Raw genomic sequence first — 19287 nt, 5'->3', positions numbered from 1 at the left:
GAGCTGATGAGTTTTCGGAAGATGAGTGTGTGTGTGTGCATCTCCTGATGGTCGCGTGGTAGACTAACACACAGCGTGTGCTGATCCTCTGTGTAAGTACACTCCATGATGTTCACACGCTGACAAAACAGCCCAGGGAAGCGTTTCTCCAAATACGCCCCGACATAAGCAACATATGACAGTACTAAAATCTCTTTGTTTGCTCCGCAAGCTTCAGGAAACATTTCGGCGACTTGCTAGGTGAAACAAGACGATGACTTGGGGCCTCTTAGGGCTCCAGGACCAAGAGACAAACCAAACACCTTCAGTACCCACTTACTCTTCTGTCGCTGTTCTCCCGACCTCACCGTCTATTTCCTTGTTTTGAAGTCACAGCTGGGAACCTTTACATTCCGTTCAGTCTCTTGTTTGTAAGTTGATTTTAAATCCTGGAAACGAATAAGGAACATTATATATCATTTTTAAATTAAGCAAATAAATTTTCACCGTGGAAGATTTAAACAACAAGGATCAAACTGAGCTCCCCTGTTCTGAAACCTCTTGATGTTCTCTGCCTCCCTTTACATTCTCCCCAGCTAAGTAGCCACTGCTATCATTCTGCTGTGCATCCTTCATTTTTTCCATAAATGGATATGCATTCACATATACCTGCAGAAATAGAATATTTTCATTCTTTTTCAATATTTTTAAGTTTTTATTTATTTTGTGAGGCAGAGAGACAGAGAGGGAGTGCCCATTTCCTGGTTCACTCCTCAAATGTCCACAATGGTTAGGGCTGGCCCTGGCTGAAGTCCCAGGCTGAGAATGTAATCCAGGTCTTCTACGTGGGTGGCAGGGACCCAGCTACTCGAGCCATTACCCTGCTTGCCAGGGTCTGCAATAGCAGGAAGCTGGAGTCAGAAGCCCGAGCTGGGAATCAAACCCAGGACCTCCAGTGTGGGATTTGGGCTTCCTCCCCAGTGTCTAAGTAGTGAGGCCAGATACCTGTGGGGAGCAACAGGGACTAGACTGTTACTCGAATTAAGACTTATTCTATGCATCTGCTCTCCCACAATATGGCGCTGGGAGAGGAGGAAACAGCTTCTACATAGCTGCCTCCAGTTCAACCAATAAATAGCAGGACCTGCTCCTGATTGGAGGAGAGCAGCGTACTCGGCGTGTGGGTAGCAGAGTTGGGATTGGTGGAAGAGGACTATAAAGGAGGAGAGAGACAACATGCACCAGGAACATCTAAGGGGAACATCTATCTGAAGGAACACCTGTGCAGCCCCCGAGAGAGCCGGCCGGCGGTGCGGTGTGCCGCTCCCCTGCGGAAGTGGGGAAAGTGGCAGGGGGAACCGCCCTTCCACGGAGGTGGAGGGGACGGTAGCCAACCCGGGAAGAACCAGCAGCAAACCCGGGGAGGGCCGAGCAGACAAAAGAACAGCGCAGGGTCCTGTGTCGTTCCTCCACGAAGAGGGGGAGCGACATAATGGTGCCGTGACTCGGATAAGAAACCTAGGCAGGGTCCTTTGTCGTTCCTCCACGAAGAGGGGGAACGGCAGATACCCACCTCTATTTCGCATTGTTTCCTTTCTCATGTGGTTGGGATAACACTGCACATAATGTCCTGCAGCTTGGTTTACTCACTTAACACAAGACTTTAAAATGTTTGTAGAAAAAAATGGAATTTAGAAATACACCATGGCCTCATGGTGTAACTGGTAAAGCTGTTGCCTGCAGTGCCGGCATCCCATATGGGCACTGGTTCAAGTCTCAGCTGCTCCATTTCAGATCCAGCTCCCTGCTAACACACCTGGGAAAGCAGTAGAAGATGGCCCAAGTCCTTGGGCCCCTGCACCCACATGAGACATCTGGAAGAAGCTCCTGGCTCCTGGCTCCTGGCTTTGGCTGGGCCCAGCCCCAGCAATGCAGCCATTTGTGGAGTGAACCAGCAGATGGAAGACTTCTCTCTCCCTCTCTCTAACTCTTTCAAATAAATAAATAAATAAATCTTTAAAAAAAGCTTCATGGAAAATGGATTTAATATTTATTTATTTATTTGAAAGGCAGAGTTACAGAGAGAGAGAAAATCTTCAATCTGCTGGTTCACTCCCCAAATGGCCACAATGGCCATAGTTGGGCTGATCCAACGTCAGGAGCCAGGAGCTTCTTCTGGGTCTCCCATGTGGGTGCAGGGGCCTGAGCACTTGGGCCATCTTCTACTGCTTTCCCAGGCACATGAACAGGGAGCTGAATCAGGAGTACCCAGGACTTGAACCAGCGCCTATGTGGGACACTGGAGCTGCAGGCAAAGGCTTTACCCACTACACCACAGCGCTGGTACCCAGAAAATGGAATCAAAAGAAACTTTAAAAAAAAAAAAAAGGCAGAGTGACAGAGAGAGAGATCTTCTGTCACTTGGTTAATTCCCCAAAGGGTTACAACAATCAGGGCTGGACCAGACCAAAGCTAGGAGTCAGGAACTCTATCCTGGTCTCCCACATGGGTGACAGGGCCCGAGAATGTGGACCATCTTCTGATGTATTCCCAGGTGCATTTTCAGGAAGCTGGAGCAGAAGCAGACCAGCTGGACTCAAATGAGCCCTCTAATATGGGATGCCAGAGTTGCAAGCAGCATCTTAACCCGCTGTACCATAACGCAGGCCCCAAATAATGGCTTTTAAGCATTTTATGTTCCCAGGTAACCTTTGTTTACTCTAGAGTCAGCTCTTCAAAGAGGACAACCCATGTCATCACCTGTTTCCTTGGGGAAAGGCCTGTGGGTCTCCACTACCAGAACCTATTCTTGGGGCCAGAGCTGTGGTGCCGCAGGTTAAGCTGCGGCTTGCAATGCTGGCATCCCATGTGGGCACTGATTTGAGTCCCGGCTGTTCCACTTCCTGTTCGGCTCCCTGCTAATGTGCCTGAGAAGGCAGTGCGTGGGCCCCTGCCATCCACATGGGAGACCTGGATGAAGCTCCTGGCTCCAGTGTGCAAACTAGGCCTGCTCTGGTTGTTGCGGACACTGGGGGAGTGAACCAGCAGATGGAAGACTCCCTCTCTCTCTCTCTGTCTCTCCCTCTTTCTGTAACTCTGCCTTTCAGATAAACAAACCAACCTGTTGTTAGGTAAGGCCGGTGTTTGGTCCAGCAGGTAAGATGCTACGTGAGATGCTTCCTCCCCTGCCGGAGTGCCTGGGGTTCAGTCCCAGTTCTACTTCCAGTTCCAGTTTCTCACTAATGTGCACCTTGGGAGGCAGCAGGTGGGGGCTCAGAGAGTTGGGTCCCTGCCATCCCTGGGGATGAGTTCCAGGCTCCTGGCTTGGCCTTGACCCAGCCCCAGCTATTGTAGCTTTTCATATAAACTTGAAATAAATTCTAAAATTTAATTAGTGACCCTTTCCTTAATGGAAACAAAACAGGGGCTGTCGTGGTGCACTGAATTGAGCTGCAGTCTACGACACAGGCACCCCGTATCAGCATCGGCTCGAGTCCCAGCTGCTCTGCTTCTGATCCAGCACCCTGCTCATGCACCTGGGAAATAGCAGAAGGTGACCCAAGTACCTGGCGCCCTGCCACCCACGTGGGAGACCCAGATGGAGCTCCAGGCTCCTGGCTTCTGTCACTGTCATTTGGGGAGTGAACCAAGAGATGAAAGGTGTCTCTCTGTCTCCCTGTCTCTCCTCTCTGTGTCACTCTGTCTTTCTAGTAAATAGAATAAATGTTAAAAAAAAAAAAAAAAAAAAGAACCCGTGAGGGGGCCAGGGAGGTCCTTGTTGACCCCCCGAGTAGTCATCAACAGTGTGGGGTTGGGGACCACACCAGCAGGCTCCGCTTTGCCCTGAAGCTCTCGTGGCCTTGTGTGGGCAGGAGGATGGAGGCCAGGAGGCAGGCGCAGTAGGGAGTGGGAGGAGGCCGAGCCATCCGGATGGCGCGGAGGGAGACGCTGGGCTTCCTGGATCGGCGCCAGCGAGGGGCCTGGGTCCAGGCTTCCAGAGGGCAGACCTCAGGTTCTGAGTCATGCAGAGCCAGGGGAAGCCCAGCAGAAGACAGGGTTGGGAACTCTGCATAGATGCGTGGGGGCAGGCCCTGGGCCACACAGTGGCGCCTGGGCCCCGGGGGGGGGCCGGGTCGAGAGCAGCTGCCATCACCGGGGTGGGGGGGCAGAGGAGGAGGAGGGCAATTGGGAGCTCTACGGAGAAGCCCACGAGGACTCTCCAGAGGTGAGAAAGACTGCTGTGCAGCGAACTACCTCTGGCTTGGCGAGCAGTCGTCCCCTCAGGAACCAGGAGCCGTTGAGCCGCGTGGCCGCAGTCAAGGTGTCGGTCAGGGTTGTGGACAACACAAGGCGTCACTGGGGCTGGGGCCTCCGCTCCCAGGAACTAACGCTGTCGCTCACTCTCTGTCACTCTGACAAACGTTTCCCATCCAAGGGTTCACTCCCCAAGTGCACTCGACAGCCAGAGCCAGGCCAGGAGCCAGGAAAGCAATCCAGGTCTCCCGTGAGAGTGGCAGGGGCCCCAAGGGCTTGCGCCATCCATCACCTGCTGTCTCGCAGGGTGTGCATTAGCAGGAAGCTGGAATTGGAAACAGAGCTGGGCCTTGAACCCAGGGCATCCCAAGGGGTGCCTTAACCTCTTTGCTGAACTCCCATCCCTCGTGCTCCTTTAAGTTTTGCATCCAAGGTGAGTGCCTCACTGACCTCGCACTGGTCCCCACCCCAAGGAGAGCAGGGGGCCCAGCTGAGGCCCTGGAACACGCAGGGAAAGCCAGAAAATGAGGTTGCAGGAGGAAAGGGTTCAAACAGTGCTCCCGGAGGGACTGCAGCGGATAAGACCTCCTCTGACGCCCTGCGCCTTCTGTCACCTTGCCGCTTCTCAACTACACCTGACGCTTCTCAACTTGGCGGCGGCGGGGGAGGGGGGGTGGTCCCACAGCGGCCTGGAGCTCAGCCTCGGCCCAGTGAGGGACATTTCCAGGCAGACCGCCCGCAGTGTCTGCACCTCAGCTTCCCACAGCGGAGAGCCCAGTCAGGTGGGCTGCACCCAATTTAGGAACAGCATCGGCAAGGGACGGGGGAGTCAACCCTGGAGCTGTCAGCTGTCCTCAGACGACGGAAGCGGGGAGCTGATGAGGGGCCCTGCGGCTCCCTGGTCCCAGCCCCAAACTCAGTGCTTGTGCTTTCCGTCTAGGGGCTGCTTGCTTCCACATACACTCCTGGTTCTCCCCTCGAAACAATGGAGGCCTTTGAAAAGGGGCACTGAGGCTGGGGCCGAAGCAGGTAAAGCCTCCTGTGACGCCGGTTCAAGGCCCAGCTGCTCCACTTCTGATCCAGCTCTGTGCTATGGCCTGGAAAGCAGTGGAAGATGGCCCAAGTGCTTGGGCCCCCTGCACCCGCATGGGAGACCAGGAAGAAACTCCTGGCTCCTGGCTTCAGACTGGCCCAGCTCCAGCTGTTGCAGCCATCTGGGGAGTGAACCAGTGGATGGAAGACCTTTCTCTCTCTTTCTCTTTCTCTGCCTCTGCCTGTCTGTAACTCTGCCTTTCAAATAAATTAATTAATTTTAAAAAAGAAAAGAAAGGAAAAGAATCCAGCCTCTTAAGAAAAAAAAGGGACACTAAAGCCAAAACCCTCAAACTAACGTCGTCCGAGGTAGTGCAGCCTGGCTGTCATGTCCTCAAGGTCAGGGCCCCCGTGGGATTTGAACCCAGGGCTCCTGCGCAGCCTAGGCCGCCCCCTGAGCACCTTGATCTCTGGGTCCAATCTCGTAATCCGGGAGCTGGCCCGCCCTACGCGCAGTTACCCAGCACCTGTGCGTCCTCAGACACCTGGGAAGCTGGGCAAACAGGAGGATCCTCCCACCCCACCCCCAGGGAGGTGAGCGTTCAGTACACAGGCTTGGTAAACAGTGCACAGGTGCTAAGTGTGGCTGGCCCAGGCCGTGCTAACGCTAATGTGGATTCTCATTAGCTTCCCGGCGAGCAGATTTCAGCCCTTCCTTCCTCAGGGGCCGGCCCGTGCCTGCTGAAGGCACAGCTGAGGCTGGGATTGGAGAAGGCCAGCGGCTGGAGGGGGTGAACCCCATCTCACCTGGCTCCGCTCGAGCCCCAGGCTGCAGGTCTGTGCCGCACTGTGGACCGACAAGCCCCAACGAACCAGGGCACCCAAAGAAGTAAGACGGCGCCTAAAAGCAATGAGGCATCAAGTCAGAAACCATGTGGCTGGGACCCGAATCAGGCACTTTGGCTTCTTCCTACGCACATGCCCTCCTTCAGCCTCCACTGTCCCCCGCTTCCAGGGGGCCCCGGCATCCACACCCAGGCCGTGTGCAGGGCTGGTCAAGCCCACTGGGTCCCGAGCCGCCACTCCACGAGCCAGGTGACCTTGGGCTGCCCTCCATGCCTGAGTGTCCACATCTCCAGAGTGAGGAGGGGATGATGATAGAACCTTTGCAGGGCTGTTTAAATCACCGAGTAGCTCTTAAGCAGTTCCCACAACATGAGAAGCACCGTTAGCAAATAAGAGACGGGAGCCGTGCCTTGGGCCTGGCAGTTAAGCTGCTGGTTAGGGCCCGCATTGGAGTGCCTGAGCGGGCTACCCGGCTCCGGTTCCTGACTCAGCTTCCTGTCAGTGCAGACCCCTGGGAGGCAGCAATGACTTAAGTAATCAGGATTCTGACACACACACACACACACACACACACACAAGAGCAATCTCCCGAGTTCTTGGTTCCTGGCTTTGGTCCAGCCCAGCCCCAGCTGTTGCAGGCATTGATGGGAGTGTGCTCTCTCTCTCCCTCTTTCATCACGTCTCTCTATCTGCTTCTCTGCCTGTGAAGTAAATAAGTAAAAAAAGAAAGAGAAAAGGAGCACTCCCAGAGGTGCTGGCCCGAGCCCGCAGCCATTTATTTATTTATTTATTTATTTATTTAAACAGGCAGAGTTAGACAGTGAGAGAGAGACAGAGAGAAAGGTCTTCCTTCCGCTGGTTCACTCCCCTAATGGCCGCTACGACCGGCACGCTGTTCTGATCTAAAGCCAGGAGCCAGGTGCTTCTTCCTGGTCTCCCATGAGGGTGCAGGGCCCAAGCACTTGGGCCATCCTCCACTGCACTCCCGGGCCACAGCAGAGAGCTGGACTGGAAGAGGAGCAACTGGGACAGAATCTGGTGCCCCAACCAGGACTAGAACCTGGGGTGCCGGCGCCGCAGGCGGAAGATTAGCCAACTGAGCCGCGGTCCCGGCCCAAGCCCCCGGTCTTGAGCCAGGACCCCCACGGTGGAGCACGCAGCCTGACCTGCTGGGGGGAGCAGCAGGAAGCACCGCATTGGCAGAACGTTCTTTTGAAAGGTTAGCAGTCAGCATTGATGACAGGGCCGTGCGGGCGTGGTCCAGGTGCCTCCTCTTTGTACAGGAACCGGAACAGACTGAGACTTCCTCAGGCAAACTGCTCAGGACCAGAAGTGGTTCTGGTTCCAGATTTATTTTTGTATTATGGAATATTTGCACACACATAATGAGGTATCTTGGGAATGCGGCCCAAGTCTAAGCATAAATTTTATTTATGTTTCCTTTACACCTTTGCACACAGATCCTGAAGTATCATCTGTGTAGAGCACCTGTGTTTTGACTGGGTCCCATCAGGTGACATCAGGTGTGGAACTTTCCACTTGCGGTGTCCCGTGGGTGCTCGGGAACCTTCCGATTCTAGTGCACGTCACATATGGGATTTGGGGTTTTTAACCTGTCAAACGTATCAAGGATCTTAAAAATATTCGTAGCCCTGCCCCCGTGAGTCTCCTTTTGTGAATGTCCTGGGAAATGATTTGAGATTCAGACAAAGGTTGATGTAACAAGATGTTAAACAGCTTTTATACAAGTTTCAAAAAAATTAAGAAAAATGGTGCATGCCAGTAAGAAAATGGCAAAAGCCCTACATAAATAAAGATGAAATGATGGAACCTGCATGAAAAGAATTCTCAGAGCACCATTAACAACCACAGTCAGGGGGCCGGCACTGTGGCATAATGGGTAAAGCTGCCGCCTACAGTGCCAGCGTCCCATATGGGCACCGGTTTGAGTCCTGGCTGCTCCATTTCCGATCTAGCTCTCTGCTATGGCCTGGGAAAGCAGTGGAAGATGACCCAAGTCCTTGGGCCCCTGTGCCCACGTGGGAGACCAGGAAGAAGCTCCTGGCTCCTGGCTTCAGATTGGCGCAGCTCTGACTATTGTGGCCAACAGGGGAGTGAACCAGCAAATGGAAGACACCTCTCTCTCTCTCTCTCTCTCTCTCTCTCTCTCTCTCTCTGCCTCTCCTTCTCTTTCTGTGTTACTCTTTCAAATAAATAAATAAATCTGTAAAAAAAAAAACATGGTTAGAACTTTAAACACCATGAAAATAGCTCACACTGTCATACTGTATTTTGTTAAGTTTAAAAGGAACATGCTGGGGCCAGCGCCATGGCGCAGTAGATTAATCCTCCACCTACGTGCCATGATCACATATGGGTACCAGTTCTAGTCCCGGTTGCTCCTCTTTCAATCCAGCTCTCTGCTATGGCCTGGGAAAGCAGTAGAGGATGGCCCAGGTCCTTGGGCCCCTGCACCTGCGTGGGAGACCCGGAGGAAGCTCATGGCTCCTGGCTTCGGATCGGCACAGTTCTGGCCCTTGCGGTCATCGGGGGAGTGAACCAGTGGAAGGAAGACCTCTCTCTCTCTCTCTGTCTCTCCCTCTCACTGTCTGTAACTCTGCCTCTCAAATAAATAAATAAAATCTTAAAAAAAAAAAAAAAGGAACATGCGCCATCATTTATAATGCATGGGCCCTGTCAGCATGCACAGAAAGCAAACACAGATTTTTACCAAAGTATTTCATACTGATGATTACTGAGTTGAGGACATCTGGGAGATTTTAATTTCACTTTATATTCTTTATATATTTTTCCAGAAAATTTTCTGGGAGCTTTTTCTTTTTCTTTTTTTTTTTTTAAGATATATTTCTTTATTTGAATTATGGGATATGTATTCTTTAGAATACTATACCGCAGTAAGAAACAACGAAATCCAGTCATTTGCAACAAAATGGAGGAATCTGGAACACATCATGCTGAGTGAAGTAAGCCAGTCCCAAAGGGACAAATACCATATGTTCTCCCTGATCGGTGACAACTGACTGAACACCAAAAAGGAAACCTCCTGAAGTGAAATGGACACTATGAGAAATGGTGACTTGATCAGCATAGCCCTGACTGCTAATGGACAACTTAATACATTATCCCTCATAGTATTTTTTTTTGTCTGTTCTACTTAATATGACTGGTTTAATTCTGTAATTATCACACAGTTATTCTTAAGTGTTGAAATTAACTGAAATGTGATCCCTGTTAAACATAAGAGTGGGAATAAGAGAGGGAAGAGATGTATAATTTGGGGCATGCTCGGGCTGACTTGCCCCAATTGGTAGAGTTGGAAACATACCAGGGGATTCCAATTCAATCCCATCAAGGTGGCATGTGCCAATGCCATCTCACTATTCCAAGTGATCAATTTCAGTTCACAATTGATCATAATGAAAGGACTAAGAGTCAAAGGGAGCACATAAACAAGTCTAGTATCTGCTAACACTAACCGATAGAATAAATAAAGGGGAGAGTGATCCAACATGGGAAGTGAGATACTCAGCAGACTCATAGAATGGCGGATGTCCTAAATAGCACTCTGGCCTCAGAATCAGCCCTAAAGGCACTCGGATCTGGCTGAAAAGCCCATGAGAGTATTTCAGGCATGGAAAGCCAAGACACTCTGGCAAAAAGATCTCTGTGAGTGAGATCCCAGTGGAAAGAACAGGTCTTCAAAGAGGGAGGTGCCTTTCTCTGAAGGGAGGAGAGAACCTCCACTTTGACTATGACCGTGTCTAAACAAGATAAGAGTCGGAGAATTCAAGGGGCTTCCATAGCCTTGGAAACTCATGACTGGTGCATAGGGAGATTACTGATGCCATAAACAGGAGTGTCAATTTGTAAAGTCAACAACAGGAGTCACTGTGCACTTACTCCTCATGTAGGATCTCTGTCCTTAATGTGCTGTACACTGAGGCTTAATGCTATAACGAGTACTCAAACAGTATATTTCACTTTGTGTTTCTATGGGGGTGCAAACGATTGAAATCTTTACTTAATGTACACTAAACTGATCTTCTGTAAAAAAAAAAAAAACATGACAAGAGGTCTGATCTGATTTCATCATCATTTAAAAAAAATCATCTATTATTTTTCACTTTATGTTTCTGTGTGGGAGCAAACTGTTGAAATCCTTACTTAAGGTATACGAAGCTGATCTTCTGTATATTAAGATAATCGAAAATGAATCTTGATGTGAATGGAAGGGGAGAGGGAGTGGGAAAGGGGAGGGTTGTGGGTGGGAGGGACGGTATGGGGGGGGGAAGCCATTGTAACCCATGAGTCGTACTTTGGAAATTTATATTCATTAAATAAAAGATAAAAAAAAAGATATATTTCTTTATTTGAGAGTCAGAGTGAGACAGAGTGAGAGAGAGAGAGATCTTCTATCCACTGGTTTATTCCCCAGATGGCTGCAAGGCCAGGGCTGAGCCAGGAGCTTCATCCTGGTCTCCCACGTGGGTGCAGGGCCCAAGCACTTGGGCCGTCTTTTGCTGCTTTCCCAGGTGCATTAGCAGGGAGCTTGGTTGGAAGTGGAACAGCAGAGACCCAAACTAGCGCCCATAAGGCATACGTGTATCACACATGGAGGCTTAGCCCGCTGTGCACAGCACCAGCCCCTGGGAGTCTTTTTTAATCAGAAAAAAACTGACTTGGTTTTCCGTTGTTTCTAGTGCATAAATGCTGGAGTTGTGAAGCTGAGTTCTGCCTGCATCCACCTACTGAGAGCCTCAGACAAGTCTGCCTCCTAGGCGGACGCCCCCTGCGGTCCCCCTGGAAGGTGAGAGGAACACTGACTCTGGACATCTCTGGGATGAGGAATGAAGAGCCAGCACGGCGGGCTCGGACAGTGCTGCCACCGTGCGGCACCCTGAGGGACTGTAGCTGGTGAGGTCCCGCTCCCCTCAGGGTGTCAGACTCAACCCTCTGCTCTCACAGTGTGTGTTTGTTTTTAAGATTTATTTGTTTATTTGACAAGCAGAGATAGAGAAAGAGAAAAGTCTTCTGTCTGCTGGTTCACTCCCCAAATGGCCACAACACCCGGAGCCGAGCCAAACTGAAGCCAGGAGTCAGGAGCTCCTCCTGGTCTCCCACGTGGGTGCAGGAGCCCAAGCACTTGGGCCACCCTCCACTGCCTTCCCAGGTACAGCAGAGAGCTGGACTGGAAGAGGAGCAGCGGGGACATTTGGGATGCCGGTGCTGCAGGTGGAGGCTTAGCCTACTGCGCCACAGCACTGGCCCCTCAAACACATGGTGTTTAATGAGTACATGGATGGTGTTCTATTATACAATAATCACAGCCAGCACTTCTGTGGCACTTACCATAAACCAAAACTACAGTGCCTTTACAAGTGCCAATTCGTGAACTCCTCTTCAAAGCCCTCTCAGAGGACGCAGTCATTGTCCCCATTTTATAGAGGTGGAAGCTGAGGTAGAGTGGTGAAGTCACTTGTTCCTAGATTGAACCTGAGATTTACTCTCAAGCCATCTGGTTCCAGAAGGGGGAAATAAGTGCTAAGAAGGAAAAGAACAGGCCACCCTGAGAGAAAATGAAGTGTGTCTAGGTTTAGTGTAGCCGGGGAGGTCTGGTCCCCCTGATGTGTGAAGGGTAAGTCACAGCCAGCTAGGCCAGGGAGGGTGGACAGAGGCCGCCTGTTCCACATTGCTCCTGCCTTACTATGCCGACAGCACCCAAGCAGCCTGATTTCTGATTATTTTGAAACTTGAAGAGAAGGGGGAATATTAAATTAATTTCACGAGGCCAGTGCTGTGGCGTAGTGGGTAAAGACACCGCCTGCAGTGCCGGCATCCCATGTGGGCACCAGTTCGAGTCCCAGCTGCTCCACTTCCAATCCAGCTCTCTGCTATGACCTGGGAAAGCAGTAGAAGATGGCCCAAGCCTTAAGCCCCTGCACCCATGTGGAAGGCCCGGAAGAAGCTACTGGCTCCTGGCTTCAGATCGGCACAGCTCCAGCCTTTTCAGCCATTTGGTGATTGAACCAGTGGATGGAAGACACCCCCCCCCCCACCGCCGCCGCCTCTTCTTCTCTCTCTGTATAACTCTGACTTTCAAATAAATTACTCTTTTAAAAAATTAATTTCATCTAGAATCCTACAATTTTCTTTCCTCTTTTTGTCTCCTTACAACTTTATCTATCTATCCACCTTTTTTAAATTTTTGTTTAAAAGGCATAGAAACAGAGAGAGAGAGAGAGAGAGGTCTTCTGCTTGCTAGTTCACTCTGCAAATGCCTGCTACAGCAAGAACTAGGCCAGACTGAAGCCAGAAGCCTGGAACTCCATCTGGGTCTCCAAGGGGGTGGCAGGGACCCAAGTACACGAGCCACCATTTGCTGCCTCCCAGGATGCACACTAGCGGAGAGCTGGTGGGAAGCAGAGCAGCTAGGACTCACACCAGGTGCTCCAAGATGGGATGCAGGCATCCCAAGCTGCAGCTTGACCCATTATGCGGAACACCTGCTCCATACACAACATTTTAATAGATCATTTTTACTTGAGAGTGAGTGAGAGAGAAACTCCTATCTGCTGACTCACTCCCCAAATGCCTCCAATAGCCAAAGCCATGAACTGGAACACAATCCTGGTTTCCCGTGTGGGTGGCAGGGACCCAACTGCTTGAGCCATCAGCTGCTACCTCCCAGGATCAGCATCAGCAGGAGCAGGAGTCAGGAGCCAGAGCTGGGAATCAAACCCAGGTACCATCCGATATGGGATGCAGGTATCTTAGCTGGTGTCTCTTTTTTTTTTTAAACCTGGTTTTTTTTTTTAATCTTTTTAAAAAATTTTATTTATTTATTTTTTATTTTTTGACAGGCAGAGTGGACAGTGAGAGAGAGAGACAGAGAGAAAGGTCTTCCTTTTGCCGTTGGTTCACCCTCCAATGGCCGCCGTGGCCGGCGCACTGCGGCCGGCACACCGCGCTGATCCGATGGCAGGAGCCAGGAGCCAGGTGCTTTTCCTGGTCTCCCATGGGGTGCAGGGCCCAAGCACTTGGGCCATCCTCCACTGCACTCCCTGGCCACAGCAGAGAGCTGGCCTGGAAGAGGGGCAACCGGGACAGAATCCGGCGCCCCAACCGGGACTAGAACCCGGTGTGCCGGCGCCGCTAGGCGGAGGATTAGCCTAGTGAGCCGCGGCGCCGGCCTTTTTTTTTAATTAAAAAAAATTTTTTTTGACAGGCAGAGTGGATAGTGAGAGAGAGAGACAGAGAGAAAGAGAGAGAAAGGTCTTCCTTTGCCATTGGTTCACCTTCCAACGGCCGGCGCGCTGCGACCAGCGCACCGCGCTGATCTGAAGCCAGGAGCCAGGTGCTTCTCCTGGTCTCCCATGGGGTGCAGGGCCCAAGCACTTGGGCCATCCTCCACTGCACTCCCTGGCCACAGCAGAGAGCTGGCCTGGAAGAGGGGCAACCGGGACAGAATCCGGCGCCCTGACCGGGACTAGAACCCGGTGTGCCGGTGCTGCAAGGCGGGGAGGATTAGCCTAGTGAGCCGCGACGCTGGCCTTTAGCCGGTGTCTTAACCAATATCTGCACTCTTAACCTTAGAACAGGTGCAGCATTCATTGTATTTCAGCGTCATTTTCCTCCTTTTCCCCTACTTGACTCAGCCATGCACTGTCCATTTCCCCAAAATTCATGTCTCCAAATGGCAGAAGCTTTCGGATCTACTTTCATCCAGGAACCCTGTAATAAGTACAGTCTTATGTAGAACCATGATATTCAAGGAAATAACTGTGACTTAAAAAAAAAAAAAAAAAGAAAAAGAAAGAAACCAAACCCTTGTTTTCTGAATCACAGGCTGGCATTCACTGATGGTGACGTCCATCAGCCAGCGCACTGGGGCGTTCAGTGAAGTCAAGCCTGGAGCCCCCTCGAGGCACAGCAGGAAAGGACATCCCAGACAGGGAGCTGTCCCCCATGCCCCACCCCCAGGGCAGGCCCAGAAATCAGATCTGCCAACTCCAGGAGGAGTCTGGCATGTAGGCTCTCCTCCCTGTGCTCACTTGGGATTCCCAGGCCATTGGAGGAGCTTCCCTACTGCAAACTGACGAGGGGGAGGAAGGCTGACTGGGGATCCCATCTGCCTGGACCCCTGCTTTGGGTGATGAACTTCAGCAGAATCAGCCATTGTTTCTATCATCTGCCAGGGCAGAGGCCGGGGTTGTGTCCCCATCTCCTAGCCTGATTCTCTCTCTCTCTCTCTCTCCTCTCTCTCTCTCTCTCTCTCTCTCTCTCTCTCTCTCTCTCTCTCTCTCTCTCTCTCTCTCTCTCTCCTGCAGTCCCATTCATGCAAGCTGTGACCAAGCTTTCAAAGAAACAGACGGGACGTGTGCTCCGGGCAGAGGCCCCCTGCTGGCTGATAGAAGAGCAGTGTAGGTCGCTGGTCGTGACGGAGTTGAACATAGCCTCAGTGTAGATCCTTGTCACTAAGGTGACATGCAGGCAGCCGTTGGAAATCAATACATCAGAGCTTTGTAATACACAGCTCCGAAAGTAGATTCGAAAACTTCTGCCATTTTTGATAACACAAAAATAAAGCAATGGTTGCAAACATCAGGATGCTCAGATTCCTCCAGCAGAAACCAACGGCAAATGGTTAGGACGGAGCTGTTTGGTGAGAAGTAGAAATGTTACGGGATGCTCCGCAAGTCTGTCAATGACTTATTCATGACTTATAGAGTGAAAACTGAAGTGAAATCTGAGAATTCGGGAGTCATAAAAAAAAAAAAAAAAGTCTTATCAAAGCCGGGCCAGCTGCTCCTAACCATCTGCCTGCCACTTGGCACTGCCAACACAGACCTAGCGGGGCGAGTCAGGCCGGGCTCTTCAGGTCTCCGGCCCACCTCCTCCCCAAGCAGCCACCCTGCTCTGCTTGCATTTGTTGGTGCACAGCGCCCCCTACAGGCCACAGGCAGCGTCTTCCTCATGGAAACAGGTGGCCTCTGATGTTGGCTGGTGGAGAGCAAGTCATCAACAGACCCCCTTTCCACAGAATTGCCATTCATGCTCACTCTGCAAGTTGCTCCCAGGTTTTTAGAAAAAAAAATTGTTATTTATTTATTTATTTAATTTATTTGAAAGCGAGAAAGCCACAGATCTCTCATTCACTGGTTTACTCCCCAAATGCCTGCAACAGCTGGGCCTGGGGCCAGGCTGAAGCCAGGAGCAGGGAACTCCATCCAGGCCTCCCATGGGGGTAGCGAGGACCCAACTACTTGGGCGCCATCAGCTGCCTCCCAGGTGTGCAGTGCAGGAAGATGGAATTGGGAGCCGATGGGACTCAACTCAGGCTCAGATATGGGCTGCATGTGTCCCAAGTGGTATCTCTACCCCAAACACCCACTGCCCGCCTAGATTTTATTTTGGTAAAACAGCTACACTCATTTTCTTCAACAACCTATGAAGGCATCCATTTCTATAAGCAGAAGTTCAAAGTAGGTACATAGTTGTGTGTCTGTGTGTTAGCAACAAAATATACTTTTTAAAATAAAGATTTTTTTTTTTTATTTGAAAGGTAGAGTTACAGAGAGGCAGAGGCAGAGGCAGAGAGAGAGAGAGAGAGAGAGAGGTCTTCCATCCACTGGTTCACTCCCCAGATGACTGCAAGGGCCAGAGCTGCGTCGATTCAAAGCCAGAAGCCAGGAGCTTCTTTGGGGTCTCCCACATGGGTGCAGGGGCCCAAGCACTTGGGCCATCTTTTCCTGCTTTCCCAGGCCATAGCAGAGAGCTGGATTGGAAGTGGAGTAGCCAGGACTTGAACCTGTGCCCATATGGGATGCCGGCACTGCAGGCGGCGGCTTTACTCACTGTGCCACCGTGCTGGCCCCTCCATGGACTTTTTGAAATACCCTTGAACGCCTTGATGTGCTCTATGATTCACTGAGGGATGGTGAGCATATTTTGAGTTCTATTTGTTTACTGTTTTATGAAATACAACATATTAACACAGCAGTATTTTAGTTCAGTCAACAAAAACTTATGAAGCACTTTCTATGAACTAACAAAACAGACAAAACCCACCCTGTCTACAGGGATGGAGGGACATTTAATAGGTATGATAAAAAGCACCGCCATTGATAGTAAGTACCGGGAAATACACCCCAGGAGACAGAGGGGTGTGTGTGTGTGTGTGTGGCGGAGGCACGGGGAGGAGGGCGTTGTTGCCATTTGAAATCAGAGTACGCGGTGAGGAAGCTGTCCTGTGGACACCTGGGGAAAGCTGTTCCAAGCAGAGAAATGGGCTGAGCTTTGGGAGTGGGGAGCCGCAGCAAGGCCACTATGGCTGAGATGGAGTGAGGTCAGCAGGGGAGAGGCCTGCTGGCCATCGCAGGCACGTGGGCTTGTATTCAGAGGGACATGGGATCCAAGTGGAGGGACACTGTCCAGGGTGTGCCCCTTCAAGTGTCTCACTGACGTGCACAGTGGATGGACTGTGCAGCGGTGGGTGTTTGACCTCGTGGTTCAGAGGCCAGTTAGACACTTGCATCCCACACTGGAGTGCTGGAGTTCAATTCCTGGCTCTGGCTCCCAGTTCCAGCTTCCTTCCTGTGCAGACCCTGGGAGGCAGCAGGTGATGGCTCAAGCAGTTGGGTCCCTGCCACCCTTGTGAGAGAGCCAGGTTGAGTTCTTGGCTCTCAGCTTCAGCCTGACCCAGTCCTGGCTGTTGTGGACATTTGGGGAGTGAACCAGTGGACAGGAACCCTCAAGTAAGTAAAACATAGTCAAGTTTGGAGACTACAGATCTGCAGAATACACTTCCTAACGAGCCTGCTGTTTCCTTTCTGAGACTTCAGTTGGTAGCATGTGGGCTGTCTTCCAAGATAAACAGAACTTTCACAGGCAGAATCATGGCACACCTTCTCAGACTAATGGACATCGCTGTCCTCCACTACAGCGTGGTAAACCGAGGGAACGAAAGTTAGGGCCCAGTGCAATAGCCAACATCGTAGTCCTGTTTTCACTGGCATTTGTCGAAGTTCTAATTCTTTGCTACATTTTCAATTCAAGATGCCTTAGTCTTAAATGGTTCATTTATCACATCCTAGAAATGTCAGCTATGTCTGATAGCTCCATCCAGGAATGTACACAGAGACCTCAAGTAAGGTCCCCCAGCCCCGCCCTGGTGAACCCAAGTCTGGGACTCTCAGAGCCCAGACCTCACACTTGCTTCTGTCCCTGTGCCAACCTGGCGTGCATTGAGTCCCTGCGGGAGAGCCGCCTGCCTTGTAGCTGTGTGACACCTGGCAGATTCCATTGGATCACACAGCTGAGGGCAGCGTGGATTCCTCTGTACACAGACTGTCCTGCCGTGCTCACTGCCCTGCCTTAGATGTGGTCTCCAGTGCCTGAGCTGCTAGTGTTTGATTTGACCCTGACAACCCTAGCGAGACCAGGGAACGGATGCTCAGGAAGCTCGTGGGGCCTGAGGAAACACCACTGGGAAGTAGGTGGGTCGGCAATCCACCAACTGGTGACTTGAAGGCCCTTGGGACCAATATTCCAGGGAAAATGGAAGTCACGGGGCTGGCATGGCATAGCGGGTAAAGCCACAGCCTATGACCCAGCATCCCATATGGGAAAAGAGATTTTATTTATTTATTTGACAGGTAGAGTTACAGACAGTGAAAGGAAGCGAGGTCTTCCATCCACTGGTTCACTCCCCAGATGGCTGCAACAGCTGGAGCCGCGCTGATCCAAAGCCAGGAGCCAGGAGCCAGGAGCTTCTTCCGGGTCTCCCACATGGGTGCAGGGGCCCAAGGACCAGGACCATCTTCTTCTACTGCTTTCCCAGGCCACAGCAGAGAGCTGGATTAGAAGAGGAGCAGCCGAGACTCAAACTGGTGCCCATATGGGATGCAGGTACCGCAGGCAGAGGATTAATCTACTGTGCCACAGTGCTGGCCTTATAATGGAAGATTTTAACACTCTCTCTTAGCACTTCATAGAAATAAACAAAATCCAACCAGCTAGCCTAATTGACATGATACAACACAGTCACCCAGCCATTTGGAACAGATACTCTTCTCAACCGTCCACAGGACATTCACCAAGACAGACCATAAACTGGGTCAGAACACTATCTCTCTTTCTTTTTTTAAAGATTTATTTATTTATTTGAAAGTCTGAGTTACACAGAGGAGAGGAAGCGAGAGAGAGAGAGAGAGAGAGAGAGAGAGAGAGAGGTCTTCCATCCTCTGGTCCACTCCCCAGTTGGCCACAACGGCCAGAGCTGATCTGATTTGAACTCAGGAGCGGGAAGTCTCTTCCGGGTTTCCAGCGTGGGTGCAGGGGCCCAAGGACCTGGGCCATCTTGTACTGCTTTCCCAGGCCATAGCAGAGAGCTGGATCAGAAGTGGGATAGCCGGGACTCAAACCCACACCCATATGGGATGCTGGCACTGCAGCTGGCAGCTTTACCCGCTATGCTGCAGCACTGGCACCCAAAACACTATCTCAATAAAACCAAGTACTGACATTTTCTGACCTCAGTGGAATTAAAGTAAAACTCAAGTCATAATGAGACATTTAGGGGAAAAAAACAAGTTTTGTTAATCAAACAAGAGCAGATACTCAAATGAGGAAACCAAGCAATACTTAAGAGCTGAATCATGGGCCGGCGCCGCGTCTCACTAGGCTAATCCTCCGCCCAGCGGCGCCGGCACACCAGATTCTAGTCCCGGTTGGGGCGCCGGATTCTGTCCCGGTTGCCCCTCTTCCAGGCCAGCTCTCTGCTGTGGCCAGGGAGTGCAGTGGAGGATGGCCCAGGTGCTTGGGCCCTGCACCCCATGGGAGACCAGGAAAAGCACCTGGCTCCTGGCTCCTGCCATCGGATCAGCGCGGTGCGCCGGCCGCGGCGGCCATTGGAGGGTGAACCAACGGCAAAAGGAAGACCTTTCTCTCTCTCTCACTGTCCACTCTGCCTGTCAAAAAAAAAAAAAAAAAAAAAAAAAAAAGCTGAATCATAATGAAAATATAACACATTAAAATTTTCAAGTAGCTAAAGTAGTGGCTGCTCCAGTTCCAGTCCAGCTCCCTGCTAATGTGCTTGGAAAAGCAGTGGAAAATGGCCCCAAGTCCTTGGGCCCCTGCATCCCCACGGGAGATGTG

Source organism: Oryctolagus cuniculus, chromosome 13, assembly GCF_051225735.1.
Source record: "Oryctolagus cuniculus isolate XC-2025 breed Fujian yellow rabbit chromosome 13, ASM5122573v1, whole genome shotgun sequence".
NCBI classification, from domain to species: Eukaryota; Metazoa; Chordata; class Mammalia; order Lagomorpha; family Leporidae; genus Oryctolagus; species Oryctolagus cuniculus.
This window is presented reverse-complemented; position numbering follows the sequence as displayed.